This window comes from Ambystoma mexicanum, chromosome 4p, assembly GCF_040938575.1.
Source record: "Ambystoma mexicanum isolate Mex_15411 chromosome 4p, UKY_AmexF1_1, whole genome shotgun sequence".
Lineage (NCBI taxonomy): Eukaryota > Metazoa > Chordata > Amphibia > Caudata > Ambystomatidae > Ambystoma > Ambystoma mexicanum.
The window spans coordinates 212,280,118-212,297,323 of record NC_090927.1 but is presented as its reverse complement, the minus strand read 5'-3'; positions in this window follow the sequence as shown (position 1 = coordinate 212,297,323).

Below are 17,206 nucleotides of genomic sequence, written 5' to 3'. Positions count from 1 at the left end.
GAATGTGTTCTGTAAGAGCCAGTTGGAGATGTAGACCCTGAGTGAGAGGATGCTGGTGTAGGTTGCCCTAAGCTTGAATGTACCTGACTTGATGTACTTAATAAAATGTACAAGAACTTAATTAAAGAAGTTACTAATACATCCCAAGATGTCAGAGTCATCATTAGAGAACCCAAGCATTACAATGGTGACGAGGAAGCTAGTTGTGCTGGGGGGGACAGCGCAAAAGGGACATGCACCGCCCCCCAACCATGGAAGAAGATCCTCTCAGGTAGGGGCAGCGCTGATTGCCTTAAGGTGCAGAGGGGCCCAGCAATGGATGTAGTGGTGCAGGAATAGGGAGCAGCGCCAGAGCCTGGGGCCAGCGGACTTGCCAGCAGGTGTCAGGCTAAAGGACATTTGAGCTTTGAGCCTGGCAAATGAACTTTGGTGGGGCTAAGGGCCCATTGACTAAATTGAAGGGGTTTGGAAGCCAAAGACTGCAGCATGGAGGGGCTTGGAGCCCATGGCAGCAGCATCTGCCCACTGCAGAATTTGAAGGGGCATGGAGCTGGTTGGGACCATTACACCGCCTTAAAGAGACTTGAGTCCATTGCTTTGCTGGGAGGGGCTGGGAGCCGATTGCAGCGCCTAGAAGGTGCTTGGAGCCCTTTCTGCATTTTGAGGAGGCTGAGGGTTCATGTTTCTGATATTGCTGAAGAGATGCAGAAGTTGTCCAGCAGCACTGGATAAGTATATCACAGCATCCGTTTTGTGGAGACCCATGAGGGATATCTTACCTGTGGGTGTAGTTGCGCAGGAAGAGTTGTGGAGACCGAGAGGATTCAGGTGTCCTCATGTGGTGGAGCGCGGCCAGTGTGCTCTGTTGCTGTGAGAGGCTGCCGTGTGGCTGTAAGCAGCGGTGAGGGAGACAGCGAGCGGGCCAGGCTCCATTGTACGTGTGGGCGGAAGCAGCGGTTGAGGCTGATGCGAAGGTTGGAGCGGAGAGCTCTGGTTGCACCGACGTCTTCATAAGAATGGTGACGTCATGCTGGGAGGCTTAAGTGTCGGCGATGGGCCTGCTGGAGTAGAGCATCGCTGTCAGGAGCGGTCCATATTCTGAGCTCAGTAGGGCTGGAACTGTTAAAGAAAAGGACCTTACGACATGGTCCAACGTCAGAATGGAAGCACTTCCTGTTGATGCTTGGCCGGGTTAAAAGTTATGTGAGGAGAGTTGCATCAGTCGCAATCGTTGCAACTATGTTCAAAGGAAAAAAGTGTAGCGCTTTTGGAGCGCGTTTCTGGTTATGGAAACATTTTGTGACTATTTGGAGGCAAGTGAAGGTATTCCGGCAGCTAATGGAAGTTGGTCAATACCACTAGCCAGGCAGGGGAGGCAGCGTACGGCCGCAGCACGGCTGGTGGGGAAAGAATTGACGGCGAGCAGAAGCAGCAAGCCTGGGGATTACGGAGGAGCGCTGTTTGTGAGTCAGTGGAGTTGGTGTTAAACGGGATATCATATCGTGCCTACTTTCTTGTGAAGAAAACCGTGTTGCAAAGTTCTGATCTTAAATCGACTTCGCTGCCATTTTAGGTCTATCTGCCATTTTGATTTCCATTCCAATGTAACTCTGTATTCAAAAATGGTGGACAGTGTTTCCCACTTGTAACTGAGCCGTCCTGAACCTTGTACTGAAGTTAATGTTTAGACTGTCTGTTGGCCGAATGTTTGGGTTGAGTAAAGAGACCTTGTCCCATGCTTGACTTGTAGACTGAGGATTGTCTGCACCAATACGTCTGATCCACGGACATACATCGACCACAATGTTGAGCAAATATCTAACATGGACACTGGCTGAACTGCATTGTAAAGGACATGGAATACACTGTTGCCATTGTAACCTGTTTGCATGTAAATCGAGGATGATCCATGTGCATATTGTCGGACAAGCCAGAAGTGAACTCGGCACGAACTCTAGACCATGGATTATTAACTTGCAGAGGGCTCGACATTATTATTGAAAATGTATACAATGCACAACTGTTTAGACGTCCAGTACTTCTCACTTCTCACACCGAAAGGGCTGGTATTCGCTGTGATGTACTGAGGGCCAGATAGCTATCCGATTTTGTTTCTTTGTAACTAGATCTGTGAATCTTTATAAGCCCGTGTTTGATGTATTTCCTTTTGGAGTACTCAGCCTTTTGCTTTTACAGATGGCGCCCGAATAGGGACCCTCAAGATTGATGCCATCTCGTTGAAGGTTGACGCGGCTATCGGACTGGGATCGGACGGTGAAAAAGGGGGCACCTTTCTTGGATGAGATGCGATACCTCGACATTACTGCACAACCCAATCCCTGGGCGGTGAGCCCGCGGTATGAGACCGCATCTTGACGAGGGTCCATATATCGTGGCGGGCAGATTTGCCAAAAATCGCCACCAACCACGTGGGACCTTTGTAGTTCTTTGAAATCCGATCGGACCACCTTAGAATTTTGATCAGGTGAGTCGTGACCCGATTCTTAAGTATCCTGATAATTTGTTTTGGCGTATTGCACTTGCAAGTACAATTAATGACCAGGTAACACCAGTAATCTGATATGCCTGGGAAATTGTCTGCCTGCTTCAGGGCGTTATTCCGCAGTGACAGACAATCTTTGGAATTTGGCAGACCAGCGCCAATAGAGGGGTCACCGGTGTGTACTATGTACTGTAAGCACGGCATTGGTAGTATAGTGTTTAATGATATTTGGCACAGACAAACTAGACATGCTTCTGAACTTCAGTGGCCAATCAATGGTAGTATTGAAATTCCTCGCATAGAATATTTAGAATCTATATTATTAAAGAGAAAGGCTAGACCTGCAGCATTTGATGTATTACAGAATTGGAAGAAAGAAGCTATGCAGCAACTTAAAAGTAGGGAAAAACATGCACGCTGTCATATGACCAACGCCGAAAAAGCGTTGTTATATGATCAAAATAGACAGTCTGAGTCAGTTAGTAGTATGGATAGGGCTTTTTCACTTGGTATCCAGAAAATGTATCCTTCTAAAGACTTTCATGTATCTGATGAGCTGATTGACAAACTTCTAAATGAACAAAGGCCTGGTGCCACTGCGCCACCTCCGTATGTTCCTCTTCCTGATGTTTTACCTCTTCCTGCTGTTATTCCTCCTCCCGTAGCTCCTCCTGCTCCTCCTATTGCTCCTCTTAATGTTCCTCTTCCTCCGACTGTTGTTCCTCCTCTTGTCGTTGTTCCTCCACCTGCTCTTCCACCTTTGCCTGCTGCTACGGGTTTGGTAGGTTTGCCCACTGCACCAGTGATAGCACCTTTGTTACCGAATGTACAAGATTTGCCTACTCTTCCGATTCCAAGTGGTTCTGCACCGCTTGTAGTTGATTGGGGAGCGGGATCAAGGATTGTAACTCTTAATACTCTGTCTCCAGAGAGAAAGCATGAATTGACTGCATGGGCTAGACATTGTATGGAGAGGGGTGAACAAGCTGATGTTTTTGCCACACTCTCTAACGTAGACACTTTTCCTGAGAAAAACGTTTTTATTGAAGCGTTGGGAGTTCATTTACGTATAATGTGGAACAGATTAGATGATGTAGATCTCCCACAAGGGTTGTGAGATCTGAATATTTTAGCATATTCAAGAGATACTGCGGAAAAAGTAGATGAGCACGTCGAGAGGGTTTTTGAGTATAGAAGGGAGTTGGAAAGGTTACGGAATGAAGATATTGATGGTGATAGTTTGGACGCTATGTTAGTACAGAAACGGTTCCTTCCTTGTCGTAAGTCGATAAATGAGGAAACGCGTATTTGTACGAAAGATGCGATTAGGTGGATTTCAGACATGTCGTAGAAGTTTATGACACGTATAGTCAATATATGCCAGAAATGCAAGGAAAGTGATACAGGTAATGGTAGAATACCCGCAGGATGAAAAGAAAGATTTGTTGTCCCGCAGAATTATTGAATATCTATAAGAGAGCTTTTTCGTTTGACACCCCTTCAGCTGCTTTAACGCTCGGTTTAGCTCTGTTGCTCAGTAAGCGTTCGGAGTTGCCTATTTCTCAGTTGCCTATGAGAGAGGTTCCGCCGACATTTGTTCCAAAAGTTAAGATTCCAGCCAATGTTGCAGCAGGTACACCTGCTCAAGATATTCCTGCACATTATGTGTCGCAGTTTGTTCACGTCCCGTTCTCGAGACAGGAAGTGAACACCATTAAACAATCCATTCCCGATATTAGGAAGAATCCGACAGGGTTCTACAAAGAGACAGAGTCTGTCTTGCAATCATCAGTATTTACCTTGAGAGATATTGATTTGTTATTTCCTGTGCTCCTACCTGTTGATTTGTGGAAACAGATTAGGACTGTAGACGATGTACCAGGGTTAGGGGATACATGGGATAATATGGTTAGACTAGATAGAGAAAGGCCAGCTGGCGAGAGACCGCCGCAGGTAATAGTGACTTTGCCTGATAGAATAGTTGCAAAATTAAAAGCAATAATTCTTGAAAGAAGGATTATTTGGGACAAACTTACTGCTTGTGTCCAAGGGAAATCTGACGGTGCTACCGAATTCTTTAATCGGTTTGAACAAGTGTTTTCAGATTTCAGTGGACAAGATTTGAGCACAGAGTCTGGAAAACGACTTTTTGTGGACAAATTTGTGCGTGGATTGTTGCCTGACATCCAGTCACAAATTATGTCTTCAGAAAGCGCTTGGCAAGCTAAGTCTCAGTCAGAAGTATTGCATATGGCTCAGTACTATGAGAATTGTGTCAACAACGAAAAGGAAAGAATTGAAAAAAGGAAGGGAGACCTGAAAACAAAAGTTCTATTACAGAAAATTGTTAGAGGCCCTAGAGGGGGTAATTCACAAAATAGGGGTCAGTATGCTCCACATAGAAATGCGCCGTTGGGTCCTTTAAACATAAACCAGTGTGCTTATTGCAGAAAAGAGGGTCATTGGCGTGCACAATGCCCGATCCTCCAGCAGAGGTCGAATAACTCATTTGGTGCCATGGGTAGACGATCCAGAGGCCGTCCTGGGGCAGGGGTTCCTGGAAGAGGTCAGTTTTCACAAAATTTGCAACCTTTTTCACAGGATAATCAGGCACCGAGTGTGGATAATAGAAACATTTTTGATCATCCTTCTGCTGCTTACCTCTCTGAAGAACTTACTTTTGACGACATTCTGTTTCGTTAGGATTGCCCAAAGCAGGGTTTGGAACCGACGCCTCTTCCCGTTAATCACAAAGGTCCCTACGTTGAGATGATAGTGGGAAATAGGAAACATCTATTCTTGATAGATACATGAGCACAGACGTGTTCCATTGACCATTCACAGGTTCCAAACATTCCACTGCCAGGGCAAACCAATGTTTCTGTAGGGTTTTCTGGTACACCAGTAGTCTGTCCGGCTTCTTCACCAGTACCGATTACACTGGGTCCATTCACGGACCACTGTCCATTTCTTTTGACTACGAATTGTGGAGAGAATTTGTTGGGGTTGAATCGGTTGAAGGAATTAAATGCGGTAATTCATTGTTCTTCGGATGGAGTGCGTTTGACGATTTCACCACAGCAACTTTCTGTTTCTCAGTTCCTGACCAGACCTTTGCCACCGGAATTTAGTGATGTTCCGGAGTGTTTGTGGGCTATAGATGATAACGATGATAACGATGTCGGTGTTTTGCAAATTGAGCCTGTTAAGATTGCCACGTATTCCCCAGTATAAGATCTCGGTCGATGGTGAGCAAGCTTTGAAATGCATAGTCTCAGATTTTGTGCATCGTGGAGTAATTGAGGAAATTGGAGGTAGTTTGTGCAATAGTCCGATTTTGCCCGTGTACAAAAAAGGCGATAATGCAATTCCTTTTCGTTTCATTATTGATTTGCGTGCCATCAACAAGATTGTTGCTCCACAATTTCCCATTGTGCCTGATGTGACGACAATATTAACTATGATTCCGGCTTCTGCTACTCACTTTAGTGTTGTGGATCTTAAGAACGCTTTCTTTAGTATTCCCATACACAAAGACAGTAGATATCGGTTCGCGTTCACCTTAGGGGGACGCTCGTTTACCTTTACCCGTGCGCCACAAGGTTAAACGGAGAGACCTAGCATCTACAGTAGGGCTTTGAAAGAGCAGCTTGATACACTCGAGTTGCCCACCAATTGTACACTGCTTCAGTATGTAGACGATCTACTTTTAGCTGCTGACTCAGAAAGCGCCTGTAAGGAGGGCACCGTGTCGTTGCTTATCCACCTAGCACAACATGGACACAAAGCGTCACTTAAAAGTTTCAGTATTGTCAACAGGAGGTTGCCTATTTAGGCTATCTCCTGTCAAAGGAGGGAAGAAGGTTGACGCCTGAGCGGATAAAAATAATTTCTAGCATGTCTGTCCCAAATACACAGAAGGAAGTCAGAGCCTTGATAGGAATGGCTTCTTACTGTAGGCAGTGGATCCCCAATTTCTCGTTAACGATTAAACCAATGTTGGCTTTGACGAAGAAGGGTATTTCTTCGCCATTGCCGTGGAACTTGGAGCACCAGCAAGCGTTTGATCTGCTAAAGACTGCACTGTGCTCGGCACCAGTTTTGGGCACACCAAATTATGAAAAGGCTTTGTGTTGTATGTGCACGAACGTGATGGATGTGCTTTGGTTGTATTAACGCAGGAACATGGAGGGAAGAATAGGCCGTGCGGCTACTTTCCTTCCGCCCTTGATCCTGTTGCATGCGCTTTGCCAAGATGTTTGAGGGCTGTCGCTGCTGCTGCTGCAGCGTCCGTGAAACAGAGTGAGCTGACGGCACCTCACTCTGTAGATGTTCTATTAAACAGAACACAAACGCAACATCTCACCTCCGCATGATTAACGAGATACAAATTGATCTTGTTTGCACCACACATCAAAATTCAGAGATGTTGCGTCCTTAATCCGGCCGAACTTTTACTTTTTCCGCAAGGTACTGTTTGCAGTGACGTAGAGTCACATGACTGCCTTTGCACCACAGAGCAAGAGACAAAAGGCAGAATCGATCTAAAAGATACTCCTTTGAACAATCCACAAGGGGAGCTGTTTTGTGATGGCTCCTGTTTCAAACTCCCAGATAGTACATCCACGGCTGCTTATGTCATCACCACATTGAGCACGGTTGTGGAGACCAAAAGAATCACGCATAACTCTGCGCAGGCCGCAGATATTATAGCATTGACCCGAGCTTGTGAACTTTCCGAAGGGCTTACCGTAAATATGTATACTGATAGTCAGTATGCTTTTGGGGTGGTTCACAACTTCAGCAGACCTTGGGCAGAACGAGGTTTCTTGACCTCACATGGCACTAAAATCCAGTATGGCTCCTTGATAGTACGGTTACTCTCAGCGCTTGCACGCCCCACTCGGTTCGCAATCATGAAATGCGCAGCGCATCAGAAGGTCATAGATGATGTGGGAAAAGGGAATGCTTTCGTTGACCAGATAGCTAAACAGACTGCCACTGATCTCTCTTCAGAAATGTATACTTCAAGGGAAGCCACAAATGCCTGTACTTTGGATGAGGGTATCGAATCTGTGAAAAATTTTCAAGCTGATGCCACTTTAGAGCTATCTAAGCAATGGTCTGAGGGTTTGGCAAAATTGGATGATGACGGGTGTTGGGTGGACAAGGTAGAAGGGAAGTACGAGGGCCCAGGCCACAGCATACGGAGAGGCAGTTGGGTCTTAGTCAAATCATTTTAAAGATCATCTTGCCTCGCACCTCGTTGGTGGGGCCCACACCAAGTTCTCCTGGTCACACAGACTGCAGTGCGAGTGGCGGGGCGGAAACACTGGATCCACGCGTCCCACATCAAGAGGATTCCCTTCCCTTTGCCACACGATACAGAAGACACAGATTTCCCTACCTATGCAGTAACCAACGATCACGAAGCATCAAACAGCATCGAGAGTGCGTCGGAGACTCTCCCTGAGCCCGTGGGGCCTGCGGAAACAGCCACTTTATCTCCACACTCTCCAACAGATCCTTTTACACCATTGTCAAATCCTATGTTAAACCCTGTTTCGAATTCACCACTTCCATCAGGAAGTAACGACACATTGTTCGGAGATCACGCAGTGCCAGGAGTCACAAGGTACGATCTGCGTCCAAGGAGTTAGACCTACTGCACGGTTCGGCTGTGCGATCAGGAAAAATCATCGGAGGGCTTGTCTTTTTGGCCCGATCTTTTGCACGTAAGGGAATTCTGTTAGCTAGGGTTTGGGAAAGGACAAAGAAAACGCTCGATCTGGAGATCGCCAGCAAACTAACTTTGGCGTATTCGTTTGAAGAAACAATGCCTGCAACCGCTCCCACTCGTACGGAACAGATAAGAGACTGTGTGACCAACCGTAAAAATGAACAATCAAATGGGTGGGCCCCGAAAACGTATTGTTGTCTTGTGATTAGGTTAACTGGTTTCACAATAGTCACTGCCTTAGGGTTTTGGTATTTGGAAGAGGTACATCCGCTTCAAATTCTGTTACCCACTGAAAATGTACCCACTGTTTCTACACCCTTCGTGCATCTGCACACTCTATCTCCTAGAGACTCTCAGCACAGACAGAGTTACCATAACAATACTCTATTACTCATTATGAATGCCACACATGCCATTTTTAATAAATCCAATTGTTGGGTCTGCTCGCATTTACGGCAACACGGGGATAAGGGGCTGGGTTGGTATATTCATCCTTTACCTTTGACTACTGCATGCTATACTTCTTTAAGGGCACTATTCTTTGGCCGATGGAACGATAGCATCTCGGGGAACTTCGATGGACCTAATTTGAATGACTTTGAAAAACGTGTTCTAACGCCCCTGGGATGCTCACTCTTTGCGAATAGGAGCAAGCTTAATGTTGCTTCTATTAGGCCTTCTGATAGATTGTCCCGTCCTTTTCAATCTCTGATCTCTTTTAAAATGGCTCCTATGGGCAATAGGGATGCCACGCCACCTTCTTATACTGTTAACCACAGCCCCAATTCAGTTTCTTTCTGCATACAGAGGAATGGTACTCAGTCAATGGGTGATTTCAAGGGTTTGCCCCAACGTTGCGAATTTGACTAGTGAGGACAGACCTTTGTATGTAGGCGAACCTGTCTACTTTGTTTGCGGTAATGTAGCTTTCCCATGGTTACCTAGGGATTGGCAGGGAACCTGTTATTTAGGGATTCTGTTACCCGGGGTATTCATCGCTAGCACTATGGAAATTTCAAAGGCTCGTCCAAGGAGGGACGAGAATGGCGATGCTTCAGCACAATTTCTGGGTGACATAGCAAAATCCTTCGTACCATTTTGGGGGCAAATACTAAACTCTGAAGATATCAGAAGACTAGTGAGAGTACTGGAGAGGACCATAAACCGGACCACTGCCATACTCTATAACATGACTTTAGAACAAAAAGCGATAAGGTTAGTGGCACTTCAGAACCGGGTGGCATTAGACGTCATCCTGGCTGAACGTTGTGGGGTATGCAAATTAGTGGGGTCCGGTTGTTGCGTTTTCATGCCAGATTCCTCCCCAACTATCTTCAGGGCAATACAAAATCTGCACGGCCCTAGTTCAGAAGTGCATGTTCCCGAGGGAAACTGGGATCTTAGCGCATGGTTCTGAGACTTTTTGCAATCTTGGGGATGGAAGCTACTTTCGGTCTTGCTGATTATTTTGGGTATTGTGTTGTTTTTCTGTTGTTGTATACAATGTCTTCCTGGTATGTGTTCGATTGTTAGGAGGATCTTGTGCACAAGCTGTGGGTACATTAGGACACAAGGCCCCTGAGAAAATGACCAATGAATTTGTGTTGAAAGAAATCTCAGTATCTGACCTTATGGCGATCGATATCTCCGATAGTGATTCAGGATGTATGGACATTGAGATGTGGAGTTACTCGTAAAGTGACTAGAAGTAGTTTAGCGCTTGGCTTAGGCCAAAAGGAGGGTTTGTTAAACGGGATATCATATCGTGCCTCCTTTCTTGTATATATTGGACTAAGCCCAGTCGCTCTGCGAAGAAAACCGCATTGCAAAGTTCTGATCTTAGATCGACTTCGCTGCCATTTTAGGTCTATTCGCCATTTTGATTTCCATTCCAATGTAACTCCATATTCTAAAATGGTGGACAGTGTTTCCGCTTGTAACTGAGCCGTCCTGAACCTTGTACTGAAGTTAATGTTTAGACTGTCCGTTAGCCGAGTGTTTGGGTTGAGTAAAGAGACCTTATCCCATGCTTGACTTGTAGACTGAGGATTGTCTGCACCAATAGGTCTGATCCACGGACATACATCGACCACAATGTTGAGCAAATATTTAATGTGGGCACTGGCTGAACTGCATTGTAAAGGACATGTGCTAAGGCTTATTGTTAAATCCAAGAATACACTGTTGCCATTGTAACCTGTTTGCATGTAAACCGAGGATGATCCATGTGCATATTGTCGGACAAGCCAGAAGTGAACTCGGCATGAACTCTAGACCATGGATTATTAACTTGCAGAGGGGCTGGATATTATTATCGAAAATGTATATAATGCACAACTGTTTAGACGTCCAGTACCTCTCACTTCTCACACTGAAAGGGCTGGTATTTACTGTGATGTACTGAGGGCCAGATAGCTATCCGATTTTGTTTCTTTGTAACTGTACAGTATTAGAATAAAGATCTGTGAATCTTTATAAGCCCGTGTTTGGTGTATTTCCTTCTGGGGTACTCAGCCTCGATATTTCCTTTTGCTTTTACATTGGTTGAATGGCCAGCTGGTGTTGGGCCGTGTCCCCAAAGGTACTTTTGTTTCAAATGGTAGCTGGCAGGAGGAGCAGCAAACAAAGATAAATTGTGTTGTTGTTTTTGATTACGGTATTAAGTTGTATTGGTAAGGTGATGTGAGGCCTGTTTTGTTAATGCAACATTCTAAGTGAGTGACTGATTTTGGGTGTATGGAATGGAATGTATGAAGTCGTGGCCCTCATTAGGAATGCACAGCCATAGATTTAATTGTGAATATTGTGAGTTAATATTAAAGGTGATGTTTAACAAGCTTTTTTCCACCGATGGACTTTTTGGAGATTTTATGGGAAATGTGTAGTTTAGTGCAATGTTATTTTGATGCCAAGAGTATGATAAAGGGTGTGCAATGATAGTTGATGCAGATAGTATGTTTAATCCAGCAGGTCTTCCACTTTTGCCCTCAACGATCGCTATCCAGCGCATATCTGATGCCTTTGTCAGAGCTCTACTCTGCATTTCGACGCCGACGCCATTCCAAGATGGCCACTCCCCATAACGCTACATCAACAGCTGATTTACTTCCCCAAATAGGGAAGTAAAGCACCAACTGACTGCCGCCTCGTCTGATTGGCTTACCTACGTTTTTACCAGGCCAATCATCAAGCCGGGAGGCGTAGCCGGCCCGTGCACCAAGGCCCGCACTAAGGCTCACTCCCCTGTCCCAGCCTGTCCTTGCCTCTCCGGCCGTCGGCCAGAAACCCTGCCTCACATCTGGCAGACGAGGATCCGTCAACGAACCCATAAACAGGTACTATACCGCCTGTAGTAATGAAACTTTATCCGCGAGTAATAACGCTCACTTAGCCCGTGTGCTGTGAGTCACGTACCTCTGACTTACTATCTCCGTCACTGTTCGCATTTTACCCATATAATCACAGCTGATACCTCGTTGCCCGCGAACACGGTGCTTGCCTTACTGGGTTACCAGCATTTGATTGAAAGTGTATTCTTTACTTGACCAAGATTGCGAATATGTTCCCATACCATCCACCGCCACACTGAAACCCGCGCTTTCGCGACTGTATTGTACCATAGTTCACACTGCCATTGGTTAATGAACCATTGAATGCTTACCTGAATATCACTTTTCTTAAGTGTACTACTGATGTTTGTTTTCCGCATTTTTAGGCTAGCTAGCATACTTTCGAATCTAGGCAAAGTGCTTGCCATGGAATTAACTCATGTGCCTCATTGATGCTGCAATTTTGTATTTAAGCTTATCTAGAAGATTCTCGCCACCTCCATCACTGTTCCCACTGGTTGTTGACTAGGGCTGTGCACCATAACCGCAGTTTCTCAACTAATGCATAGACCTCTCAGCACTGCATGCATTGTCTGTAATACGTCTTCTTACGATCTGTAGGTACCGCTGGCAAACGGACCATTAGCATACGGGATGCATGTCTGGCATACAGGCATGTCTTTATCTAGGGACCTGCTTCACCCATTCACGGCACACTTACAGTGCACCTTCTGAGTGCCTGTCCTCCGTATTGCGCTGTCCCAATCCCTATGCCACCGCAGTTTACTATTTACCTGATACCTTGGCTAATACAAGGCACCCGTATCTAATGTGCGATCAGGACTGATGTTCGTGGGTGCCTCCTATCCCACGTACCTCAGCCACTGCCTGATAGCCACATCCAAGTGCCATTACTCATTATATCTTAGCCTTGTTGGGACCTGTGCATTAGGTGCCTATGATATGTTTTTCAGTTACGGTCTACCCAGGCCACACAAATTTGTGCCCCACTAGTGAATGTCATCAAGACTGCATAGACTCTACCATACGTGGTAAACGTATTTCAACGTGCCTGCTCTTAGTCATACAGCTACCCGATACCAGTAACCTAGACTGCCGGAAATTCTAGTCTGCTCACACTAAGTGGCATTGCTAGTCACCAGGGATAGCTCTGCATTATGTCAAGCCTACTCAATATCTACACTTTAATGATCATGGCCACGCTTCATGCCCCCAGCACCCAGAAGTGCCTTACAGAAACTCCCCCATGCAAGTCAGCACTCGCACCTCCTCTCCCACCTATCACTCCCAAGACATTTAACTATACTGGCCATACCAGCCCACTGCACCAGGCCATACCAGGACATCTAGCGTATACCTCTCAGCCTACTCCAACTCACGAGAGAAACCTCAAATTACGCGCCAGACTTAACAAACTTCATGAACCACTTAGAAGATCCCTTCCCGCTATAAAGCGTACAATGAAAGGCCAACATACCAGGATATGTAATAGTCCCAATCCACCTCACTCATTACCAGTGAATATAAATTCCCAAACTTTCAAGATCAAGACAAATACTGTCCCATCTAACTCTGCCCAAACTACTTTGGATCATGGAGGACACTCCCTCAAGGGAGCACTCCTCAATGTAAGATCCCTAGTGGCACACGCCATTGACCTAGCTGACCTAATTACAGAAGCCAATCTAGACTTTATTGCTATAACCGAGACTTGGTTACATAGAGCGGCAGGCCCATCTCTTATGCTGGCCATTCCTGACGGCTACACCATATCCCGGCAGGACCGAGAAGGCTCCCGTGGAGGTGGAATCGCCATTATATCCAAAATAATCCTATCACTACGACTAGCCCCTGCCATAACCATGCAATCTTGTGAAACTCTCACTGCAAAAATCCCTATAAACAACACCCAAACTCTATCTATTCACCTAATTTACAGACCACCAGGTCCACTTGGAACCTTTGAGGAGGATTTGCACAGCCTTTTGTCCAACAATACCAAAACCACCTCTCAATTGTTGGTACTAGGGGACTTTAACCTCGGCTTCAATGACCAAGCAGATGCTCATGCATCAACTATTGCCAATACTCTGAACACCTTAAGGCTAACCCACAAAGTCAACACCCCTACCCATGCAAAGGGCAGAATACTTGACTGGATCGCTGACTCCAATTGTTCAGCCATAGTCTCCTCTACTACGCCATTATCTTGGACCGACCACTCTCTGGTGTCCTTTAACTTACTAACCACCAATCCACCCTCTCTAGTCCCACAGGTGGCCCCACCCTGTCCCACAAGAAATAAAAAAAATATTACCCCCTGATCCTTCCAACCTTAAATGCACTGCCAGACAATCTCGACCCTAGTGCATTGGTCAAGGAATACAATAATATCATGCGCACCACTATGGACAAAGTTGCCCCACTCAAAATGCGAACAAGCAAACCTAAGGCACATTTAAACAAGTGGTTCACGCCAGAACTTAAGGCCCTGCGCTTAACCAAAAGAAAATGTGAAACTGACTGGAAACTATGTCCAACCGAGGAGAACAAAGCTAACTTAACTAACAACTCTCGGCACTACAAAAATGAAATCTGCCTAGCAAAGCGTCACTCTTACAATGTTCGTATTGCCAACTCCAACTCAAGTATGAAGGAACTCTTCTCCATACTGAAATAACTTGAGTCTCCCATTGTCACACCAGATACCTGCACCAAGGACCAGACCTGGTGTATAGACATCCAAAATGCCCTAACAAATAAAATCACCATGTTGCAAAACAAAATCCAACTAAAAAGAGAATCCTTAAACCTCCTAAATAAGGCGCCTTTCAACAACACCACTAACGACCCAACTAACAAATTTTCCTTCACCAAAACCACCACCCTAGAGGTAGAGAAAACCATCCTTTCCCTCAAACCCTCGAACTGCAAAGTTGACATCTGCCCAGCACAACTAATAAAAGACGCTGCCAGAGACCTTTCACCTTTCATTTCTAAATGGATAAACGCCTCCTTTGCCTCAGGCAACATCCCGGCCAACCTAAAACAATCATGGGTGCTCCTGCTTCTCAAGAAGCATTCTCTAGACCCCTCATCCCCACCAACTATAGGCCTATTACTACGGTACCTTTCTTACTGAAAATACTAGACAAGGTTGCCTATACACAAATTCAAAGACACCTTGAATTACATAATCTATTGGGAGCTAGACAATCGGGTTTCCGTCCACTCCATGGAACTGAAACTGCCCTCATCGACTTAAAGACCCAAATAGATGAACTGAGAGATCAAGGTAAGACAGCACTCCTCCTTCTACTTGATCTCTCAGCTGCGTTTGATCTGGTGGACCATAAGGTCCTCTGCAAACATTTGGACACTGCGGCACACTTCTCCACCCATGCCACTAAATGGATTGAATCCTTTATGAGCGAGAGAACAATGAGAGTCTTCTCCCCCTCAGCAGCAGCTGACCCTTCAACAATCATGTGCGGAGTCCCTCAAGGCTCTTGTGTCTCACCGACCCTATACAACATATTCACTAAACCCCTCTTCGATGATCTGGACCTTCTAGGTATCACCTACACTAACTATGCAGATGATACACAGATTCTCCTCCCGCTTTCTGGGGATCACAGCAAGGACAGGGAGTTGGTGAATAGGGTGTATCTCATCATTCAGGCATGGATGGCATCCCATGGCCTCTGCCTGAATGATGATAAGACTGAGCTGATTATCCTGGGCACGCAGGCCAATATCAACAAGTTAGGCAAGGATTATTCCACGTTTAACATAGATGGCAATAGTATGAAGGTTTCGAGAGAAGTAAAAACACTTGGTTTTTATCTTGATTCTACCATGTCTTTTGCTAAACAAGTTAACTCCTTAGCTTCTACTACAGCTTATACCTGTAAATTAATAAGAGCAGGCAAACCTTTTTTATCTAATGATAGTTGCATGATCCTAGCGAGAGCCTTAATATTATCCCGACTTGATTATTGCAATGCCCTTTACAGTGGCGCTAATAAAACTATCACCAAAAGGTTACAAATTCTACAAAATAACGCCCTCAGAGCTGCTCTAGGTATAAATAAAAGGGAACATATTTCCTCTATCAGACACCAATATAAATGGCTGTCCACCGACGATAAAATCCATCTCAAAATGTCCTCCTTGACACACAAAGCCCTCAACAACGCTGCTCCTAGCTACCTGATAGACAAAAGAAAAAGAAAAACATCCAGTAGGCCCACAAGAACTCCCAACTCCAACTGCTTGGTTATTCCTAGATTTAAACTTGCTAAAATTGGTGGTACTAGTTTCCCTGTGCTGGCCGCTAAATGGTGGAATGCCCTGCCACACGACTTGAGAACTGACCAACCTTTTTCACACTTTAGAACAAATCTCATCAAACACTTCGACAACAAAATATGTAGTTACTGATAGACATTTCTGTGATGCCACCTTATCTGCTAGCATGATCTCTCTTAACGGTACTCCTGCCATAACGGCTCTGGGGGCCATTGCTCCTCTCACTGAATGTGCTCCATACACACCAACATTCACACCTGCTGCTTGCATTACCTCCTTGACCCATCTCGCGATGGTAGGTGATGTAACTGTGTGAAAAGGTTTCCTACGCGCTATTAATAGCTGAGTGGTACTCACTGCTCTGCTCTCTGCTGTCCTGCTTTCGTACTCTTTAATGCATCTTGTTACGCACCATTTAGTATTACTCGGGAAATTAGGGTAATGGACGGTAGCCGTCCCTGTCTTAGTCCTCCTAGCTATAGAGAAGGTCACTACTTCTGGTCCGAAGGACCACCTGTTAATTTCCAGAGCTCTAATGTCTGACACTCGCTTGCATGAAATCAGGCCTAACAGCATTGCCAGTTTACCTGACAACTGTTTCAGGGAAGGTACCTATCTGCTGGCCAGCTCTCTAACAAACGCAGTACTGCTGTCACATCCCACATTGTACTATTCCTGGGCTCTGGGGGTACTCTGTATCTAGCTCCTCTGATAAGCCTCACTACCGCTGGATGTTCTCCTGCTGGGACGCCCTCAATTGGCAGATACCCTACTGAGATCGCTGACCTGTACACTCCTATCGTACGAAAAGCTCTTCCGTTCTGCAATAATTGCGCTAGAAAATTCAATATCTCGACTACAGGTGCTGAAACGTGATGAACACTTCTCCCTCTGCACCAGGTTGTCCACTTTGCCCAAGCCGCGTCGTAGCTCCTCCTAGTGGATGGAGCCCAGGATTCAGCAATAAGTTCTGCAGCTTGTGCCGAAATTCCTGGCAGCGCCCAGCGTTTCCTGATATCCTGCACGCGGCAAGCGGGAGTGTCCCTCTCACTCTCAGAGGATGACACGACCCAGCTGGGTCCGTGAGCAGTCGCTCTCCTTTGGGGAGGACTCTGGGTAGATCTGTTGATAGCTCCATCAACGTTGGGAACCACACTTGCGACTTCCACAATGGTACTACTAAAATCAATTCCGCGTTCTCCCTCCGACATTTCGCTAGCACTCTGCTCAACATCACAAAGGGAGGAAATGCGTAGTGTGGTCCCCCTGACCAATCCTACTTCCTGGGAAAACTGGACACGG